Raw genomic sequence first — 9,241 nt, 5'->3', positions numbered from 1 at the left:
TTACAGACAGATGCTTCACAGTTTGGTCTCAGTGCTGTTTTGGAGCAGGGATTTGAAGATGGCAGACATCCAGTTATTTTTATCAGTAAGAAGCTGAGTGGTGCAGAATGTAACTATGCAGTCATCGAAAAGGAATGTTATGCTATTGTATCATGTGTATGGGCGGTAAAAACATTGAGGGTATATTTAGAAGGTAGTGAATTTACTATTTTCAGTGACCATGCACCTTTGCAGTGGCTTTATAGAATGAAAACCAGCAACCAGCGTTTACTTCGCTGGAGTTTATTTTTACAGGAGTTTAGGTACACGATTACACATATTCCAGGGAAGCAGAATATAGCAGCAGATGCACTTTCTAGGTGTGACGAAGATTGACCCCTGAGCAGTTATTAGCATCTGATGTGTATATCTAGTATCTATGTATATATTGAGGTATTAATTTCAGATTGTTTTTGTTTTGAAGTTCGTTGGTGTTGGCTGGACTAAATCATAGTTTAGTCTTTTGAAGGGGGACGTATGTGACGAACTTCATTATGTGATTTTTATCTTTTATTAATTATTTGCTTATTGTTCATAAATTGTAATTCATGAAAGGCAGCTCACTATCTTATTTTCATGGTTTGTAAAGGTATGTATAAATTGCACCCTGATTGGCACCCCACTCATTGATTTACGCGCCAGGTAAAAATCATGTGACAAGTAGCACATGGTTTTCATACAGGTAAAGTGGTTAGGCAGAGCACACCTAGATTTTGATGTGAACAGACGTTCTGTCTGCTGCAGTTCACTTATATTTGGTGATACCTCAGAATTGTCAATTCAGGACAGAGTCCTAGTAGCGATAGACAGGTTTATAGGCTTTGATGTATCAGAACTGAAAACAATCTTTGAAAAAATTTGGGCACAAATCCACAAAAAAAAAGACCTCTACGCATGGTCGTTCTGTTATCTAAAACATATGTCAATAGATCTTTACTAAGTAATCTAGACTTACTAGTCGGGTGATGACTTCAACTTTTAACAGGATGGAATTGGTCAAAGCAGAGACATTGCATTCTACTGGTATAAAAAAGAAGACATTGCATTCTGCTGGTATGCATGCATGTCTTAGCAGAGCAGTCGTTTAATGTTTTTTCTAACTCTATGCATTGTTGTTGCTTCATATGGAGTCCATAGATAATGCTTTTGTGGGTACAGTCCATCACAATTTGTATACAAATGTCACAGTCAACCAAATTATGATAGAACCCATTCTTTACATTGTCCAGTTATGATTTTATTTTCTGGAGGTAATTTTTATGTGTATGCTAAGGTTTACTGCGTGAAAAAAAGTAAGTGTTTTAGATCTTCATCTGCTATATAACACCATGTACCTATTGGGGATATATTCTTGTGAGGGTAGACATAACTATTTGTAGCGTATATGTTTGTGTTACTAGTTTGCTATTTATTTCTCCTGTTTTCAAAAGAATAGTAAAATTAAAATTGAGAATGGAAATGGGGAATGTGTCAAAGAGACAACAACCCGACCAAATAAAAAACAACAGCAGAGGGTCACCAACAGGTCTTCAATGTAGCGAGAAATTCCCGCACCCGGAGGCGTCCTTCAGCTGGCCCATAAACACTAGTCCAGTGATAATGAACGCCATACTAATTTCCAAATTGTACACAAGAAACTAAAATTAAAATAATACAAGACTAACAAAGTGTTTCCTGTACACTCTCAGATTTTATGAGGGACAAAGGATATTTTTTTCTGTATTTTAAAAGTGGTTCTAACGTTTTTAATTGCAATTGTTTTCTAAGTTGCAAGTTGACATTATAGGATTTGAAAGTCTTATCAGTCGGAAACCTGGTTGAAACAGAACAAAAGAATCGAAATTCTTTGTTAGAGAAGGCGATAAATGCTTACTGTAATGTTTACTATAGTAACAAAAAAATTAAAAGTTAATTGAAACTAATAAAATAACAATTTTCTTTTCATTTTAAAAACATGGTTTGCATAAGATTTCAATTTATCTATAACTTACAAAGTTAAGCAGAACAATAAGACATCAAGTCAACAACATGGGTATTTATCAAGTTGGATGTAGAAAATGCATAACCTCCGATTTTTTTGAAAAAATTACCACGGACGGAGAACATATTAATCTATTAGTTCAGTAATTTTCGTTTCTGCCCTTCCATTATGTGACTCAAGAAAAAATTCTAAAAAATGGGTAACAATTGTATCGAAAAGAGAAAATCGAGTGCACCTTTTATGTTAGGATGTGTTTAATGAGTTGAATATTTTGTCTTGAAAACGTACAAAGCAAGAATATTTGATACATCATCTCGGTTCAGATTCTAATATTGTTATATATTAGAGCTACAGGTTGACTTTATAACATAAACAAATCACAGTACTAAAAGATGAAATATATGGATCAAGTGAAATACCTATCTAATGAACCATAAAAGGTGTGTTCTAATAGCTATTGTTTTTACTAAAAGTACTTGACGACAGTCTTTCAAGTTGGATGATGAAAATGCATATCTTCGAAAAAAATCAATTTTTTGTGTGTGATAACTAAGGTTTATAGTCTCCAACCACTAAAAAAATCTAGTCTGCCCTTCCACGAAATATTTAATTAGAATTTTTTAAAATGTTTATGAAATTTTAAAAATTCCACCTGACAACCGATTAGACAAAAGTTTTCAGTTGAATCAATGCAGACAAGATCATTAACTTGTCTTTTATAATGCAACTGACATATAAGGATCGTAATGGTGCAATGTGGATAAATTTATCGGTTTCCAAGAGCAAAATTTGCAGCGCGTCATCCCTACAATTGCTTCCATTTCTACGAATGTGAAAATTAACTGGCGTAATGGGGAGATAATTTTGACGAAGTAGATTCCTGACTGTTATGATTAGTTGATTCTAATCGAATTCATCCAAAAAGATAGCATATTTCGTCTATTATCGTGCAGATTGGTACTGTCTTGATTAAAATGAAGACAACTGTGTTAGCTACCTGACTGTGAAGGACCTGTAGCTGTCTTAATATTCGGCTATGCCGGGACGATCCTGAATGAGGAAAAATTAGGAAAGCGCTTCGGACGCATCAAATTTATGATGCGTTGTTTTCATCTCTTTAAAAGCTTTTCATTTGGTTCATTTTTTTCTTTTTTAAAAGCACTTTCAGTTTTGCATTTCCTTTGGGTTTTTTTTTTTATTTTATTTTTATTCCCCCAACCAAGGATTTGTATAGTATACTATACAAATCCTTGCCCCAACGTACTTTAGATAGTGGCCATTCCTACGTTAAGTTTCTCAATATCTGTTTTATTCTTTTTATTTCTGGTTATACCTAGATGTTTTGCAGATGTATTTCTATCTATCGGAGAGCTGCAAATATTAACTACCATTTCCTGCTGGGTATTATAGGATACGAGGTACGACTTTTGTGGTTTGATTTTGACTTGGTCATACCACATCTTCTTTTTTATATTTGGTCTATGCATGGCGGTATACAATGTCCATACCAGTACTAACTAATGTGTCACCTATAGTGTAGCAATAGCTATTGTCCCCTTATGGCTTCATAATCCACTTTCTGTTACACTATCTACAATTACATTATTAGAGGATTTGTATAAGGAGGTTGATAGTTTTCCTCCTTACTGATTTGAATTCCTTGGCCGACAGATATCTTGTCAGAAACCAGATCCCCATCTAATACAATGCTTTTTATCTATACATATGACGTAGTATCCCTACCAATGCCATAGTGATATACCTTGTTGAATAATATTTCATGTTAGTTTATCAAAAGCCTTTTCTGCATCCAAACATAGTAGCAGGATTTCCTGGTGATATTCACAAGATTGTATTATTACTTTCCGAAGCCAGGAATGCGGCAAATATCAAAAGTATGGCTTCATTAAATATTCTTTGTAGTTGGTTTTGGAGTAGATAGATCTTAATGCATGTATCTATTCTGGATTTTAATGCTCTACTGGATTAAAGTGAAGATATTGGTCACTGTATTTATTTTAAAGTTCGCTAGGGTTTCTTCAATACTGGTGCCATTACATCTCCTGTCAGCAGCATTTGTGGGATGTTTTTTACATCAGGTATTTCCTCCTGTTTTATTGGTTTCGATTATGGCATTTTGCTGGGATAAGAGCCAATATATTTCTTAAACAAAGTCCTGTATACGTATAGTTTGGATTCGGTAGCTCACGGAAATTACTTGTCCACATTTCAAGAATGTCCTCCTTTATTTTAGAAATTTCTATCCATCTGTTTTTCAACAGTATTGCTACACACAATAACATATAGCCTCAACGAGCAAGACACCAAACTCTGGAGTTTACCCGTATTTTGACTATTTAATAATAGATACAGTAGAAATGATCCATATATTGTGTATGATAATTGGTTTTCTGAGACACAGTTAACTATACAATTTTCTAAATGTAAGCACATCTGAAATTTCCTTTCTGCGAGTTAAAATAAGTCCTTTGTGTCTGTGGTCTATTGGTGATACAGAAACGGAGTTAGAAACCACAAAGTAGAGCACAGGTAGTTGTTAGTTCTGGCAGATTATTGACTAAAATAGGCCAATCCCAGTCTTCTAGTGGTACTACTGCTGTCATGCACATCAAGAGCTTAGATTTTTCATATGGATTTACAGTATTTCGGACTGAGTTCTTTTTTACCTTAATGTCCTTAATTATCCTTGTTGTCGTGGATTGTAAATTTGTATCAGTTGTATCACACGTCTTTAATGGTAATAGGCAAATGAACCCATGCTTCACACGGCAAAACTATCAAACTACCTATACACCTTATTTTAAGTTCAGATTTTTAGTATTCGTATTGTTATCTCTTAGAAAGTCTTACTGATTAAAATACTACACTAGGAAACAATTTGACAATGATTGAATTTAGTAGTGTCAACCCTGTGATTGTGACCTGTGTATATAGCAAAATCCTAAATACACCGTTTGATGGTGCGCCTGTCAGATGCGGGACGTACAGATAAGGTAATAGGTAACAGGTGAATATACTAATGGTATCGGTATCATATTCAACCCGGAACTTGTTAATTATTGGCAATATTAATTATGTGAAAAACAAAAGGGTCTGGAGTGGTGTAATTTTAAATCTACACCATTGTCCTATATTAGCTATATATAAAGTTGAATTCTTTGATTTGTCGTTTTTACCCCATTATGGCTGACAAATTAGACCTCGTTATTTTAGTATTATAGATATTAGCCAAAAACTGTTGTCTGACCTTAAGTTTTATCCATATCTATTTATGTATTTCTCTGTCCTGAGCGTTCCTGAACTTATTTGGACTGTATTCCTGTCAGTAATTTTAGCAGTATTTTCAACATGACCTAGTAAGCAGGAGGCTTGGCTTACCGGTAAGCCGGAGGTTTGGCTAGGCATAAAACCAGATTCAACCCACCATTGTTTCTTCAAATGTCCTGTACCAAGTCAGGAATATGGCAGTTTCGTTTCTATGTATGTTAAAGTTTGTTTTTGTTGCACCTCAGTGTTTCTGCTGTTTTCTCTTATAGCTGAATGTTATGTGTTTCCCTTGGTTTTAGTTTGTAACTGGGATTTGTTTAATCTCAATCAAATTAGGACATGTGAACAGCTTTATGTTGCCTTTATTAAATTTTGAACATGATTACCACGTTAGACAATAAAGGGCTGCGCTTTAGCGCATGATACGCCCGTTGCTCTTTTAACTTGTCTTTTATGCTTTAAATGAATTTATATGATCAACTAGAAATAGTGTGAGCCCTGTCAAATACCCCCCCCCCCCCCCAAATAATAAATAAAAATGCACAAAAAAATTGGCACTATTAAGGCTACCTCAAATTTAACTAAGTTTGTTGTCTTTAATTTTTCATCCATACATAAAATTTTGTGAAAGTGTTAGTTATTGTCCTGAAATTGGAAAAATCCCCCCTTTTTTAAGCATAAAAATTCATAACACGGAAATGTAAAATCTGAAATTTATAAAAATTGAAAGGGAGCTTACATCAATAGATATAAACAATTCACCAAAGTTTCATGGACATTGGTGAAAGCCTTTTTGAGTTATTGTCCGAAGTGTTAAAAATCACCCTTTTTTTATGAATAAAGCCCCATAAATCCAAAACTTAAAATCTGAAATTTATAAAAATTGAAAGGGAGCTTACATCAATAGATATAAACAATTCACCAAAGTTTCATGGACATTGGTGAAAGCCTTTTTGAGTTATTGTCCGAAGTGTTAAAAATCACCCTTTTTTTTTATGAATAAAGCCCCATAAATCCAAAACTTAAAATCTGAAATTTATAAAAATTGAAAGGGAGCTTACATCAATAAATATAAACAATTCACCAAAGTTTCATGGACATTGGTGAAAGCCTTTTTGAGTTATTGTCCGAAGTGTTAAAAATCACCCTTTTTTTATGAATAAAGCCCCATAAATCCAAAACTTAAAATCTGAAATTAAAAAAAAACGAAAGGGAGCTTACATCAATAGATATAAACAATTCACCAAAGTTTCATGGACATTGGTGAAAGCCTTTTTGAGTTATTGTCCAAAGTGTTGAAAATCCCCCCTTTTTTATGAATAAAGCCCCATAAATCCAAAACTTAAAATCTGAAATTAAAAAAAAACGAAAGGGAGCTTACATCAATAGATATAAACAATTCACCAAAGTTTCATGGACATTGGTGAAAGCCTTTTTGAGTTATTGTCCGAAGTGTTGAAAATCCCCCCTTTTTTATGAATAAAGCCCCATAAATCCAAAACTTAAAATCTGAAATTAAAAAAAAACGAAAGGGAGCTTACATCAATAGATATAAACAATTCACCAAAGTTTCATGGACATTGGTGAAAGCCTTTTTGAGTTATTGTCCGAAGTGTTGAAAATCCCCCCTTTTTTATGAATAAAGCCCCATAAATCCAAAACTTAAAATCTGAAATTAAAAAAAAACGAAAGGGAGCTTACATCAATAGATATAAACAATTCACCAAAGTTTCATGGACATTGGTGAAAGCCTTTTTGAGTTATTGTTCAAAGTGTTGAAAATCCCCCCTTTTTTATGAATAAAGCCCCATAAATCCAAAACTTAAAATCTGAAATTAAAAAAAAAACGAAAGGGAGCTTACATCAATAGATATAAACAATTCACCAAAGTTTCATGGACATTGGTGAAAGCCTTTTTGAGTTATTGTCCAAAGTGTTGAAAATCCCCCCTTTTTTATGAATAAAGCCCCATAAATCCAAAACTTAAAATCTGAAATTAAAAAAAAACGAAAGGGAGCTTACATCAATAGATATAAACAATTCACCAAAGTTTCATGGACATTGGTGAAAGCCTTTTTGAGTTATTGTCCGAAGTGTTGAAAATCCCCCCTTTTTTATGAATAAAGCCCCATAAATCCAAAACTTAAAATCTGAAATTAAAAAAAAACGAAAGGGAGCTTACATCAATAGATATAAACAATTCACCAAAGTTTCATGGACATTGGTGAAAGCCTTTTTGAGTTATTGTCCGAAGTGTTGAAAATCCCCCCTTTTTTATGAATAAAGCCCCATAAATCCAAAACTTAAAATCTGAAATTAAAAAAAAACGAAAGGGAGCTTACATCAATAGATATAAACAATTCACCAAAGTTTCATGGACATTGGTGAAAGCCTTTTTGAGTTATTGTCCAAAAAGTTGAAAATCCCCCCTTTTTTATGAATAAAGCCCCATAAATCCAAAACTTAAAATCTGAAATTAAAAAAAAACGAAAGGGAGCTTACATCAATAGATATAAACAATTCACCAAAGTTTCATGGACATTGGTGAAAGCCTTTTTGAGTTATTGTCCGAAGTGTTGAAAATCCCCCCTTTTTTATGAATAAAGCCCCATAAATCCAAAACTTAAAATCTGAAATTAAAAAAAAACGAAAGGGAGCTTACATCAATAGATATAAACAATTCACCAAAGTTTCATGGACATTGGTGAAAGCCTTTTTGAGTTATTGTCCGAAGTGTTGAAAATCCCCCCTTTTTTATGAATAAAGCCCCATAAATCCAAAACTTAAAATCTGAAATTAAAAAAAAACGAAAGGGAGCTTACATCAATAGATATAAACAATTCACCAAAGTTTCATGGACATTGGTGAAAGCCTTTTTGAGTTATTGTCCGAAGTGTTGAAAATCCCCCCTTTTTTATGAATAAAGCCCCATAAATCCAAAACTTAAAATCTGAAATTAAAAAAAAACGAAAGGGAGCTTACGTCAATAGATATAAACAATTCACTTAAGTTTCATGGAAATTGGTGTAGGTGTTTTTGAGTTATTGTCCGAAGTGTGGACGACGGACGGACAGACGGACGGACGGACAGATGGACGGACGGACAACGGTATACCATAATACGTCCCGTCCCGGGCGTATAAAAATCACAAACTTTATAGATGAAGTAGACAAACTTTGGCTTCAGTTTAATGAGCAGTTTCAGAGAGTAATTTTGAAGACAAGTTTATGAAAGATTACAAACCATTGTTCAAAGACGTTCCGTTATTTACATCTTTTAAAAATCTATCAGAAGACGAAGTTAAGACCATCATAAATAAATTGCAATGTAAATCATGCGAACTTGACATTTTGCCTACGAAAGTACTTAAATCGTTCCTTAGTGAATTGTTGCCTGTTATCACAAAGTTAGTTAACTTGTCTCTTAGTCAAGGCGTCTTCCCATTAAGATGGAAGCAAGCGGTAGTCAGGCCTCTGCTGAAAAAGGCTGGTCTTGAACTAATTTACTCAAATTATAGACCAGTAAGCAACTTGTCTTTCCTGTCTAAATTAATTGAAAAATGTGCGCTATATAGACTGAATGAACACGTGAAAGATCATGATCTCCTTCCTACAAACCAATCTGCGTATCGTCAATTCCATTCGTGCGAATCGGCCCTTCTACGACTCGTTAATGACATACTCGATGGGATGGAGCATCAAGAAGTCACCGCTATGATCGCCGTTGATTTAAGTGCAGCATTCGATACTGTAGATCATAGTATTTTGATAAATGTACTCGAATATCAGTACGGTGTAAATGGAACCGCACTTAAATGGATCGATTCCTACTTGAGACCTCGAAGCTGTCGTGTAAATGTCAGCTCTACAACATCATCAGAGCGACAACTTGAGTGTAGCGTACCACAGGGAAGTTGCTTAGGTCCCTGGCTTT

Source organism: Mytilus edulis, chromosome 4, assembly GCF_963676685.1.
Source record: "Mytilus edulis chromosome 4, xbMytEdul2.2, whole genome shotgun sequence".
Lineage (NCBI taxonomy): Eukaryota > Metazoa > Mollusca > Bivalvia > Mytilida > Mytilidae > Mytilus > Mytilus edulis.
This window is presented reverse-complemented; position numbering follows the sequence as displayed.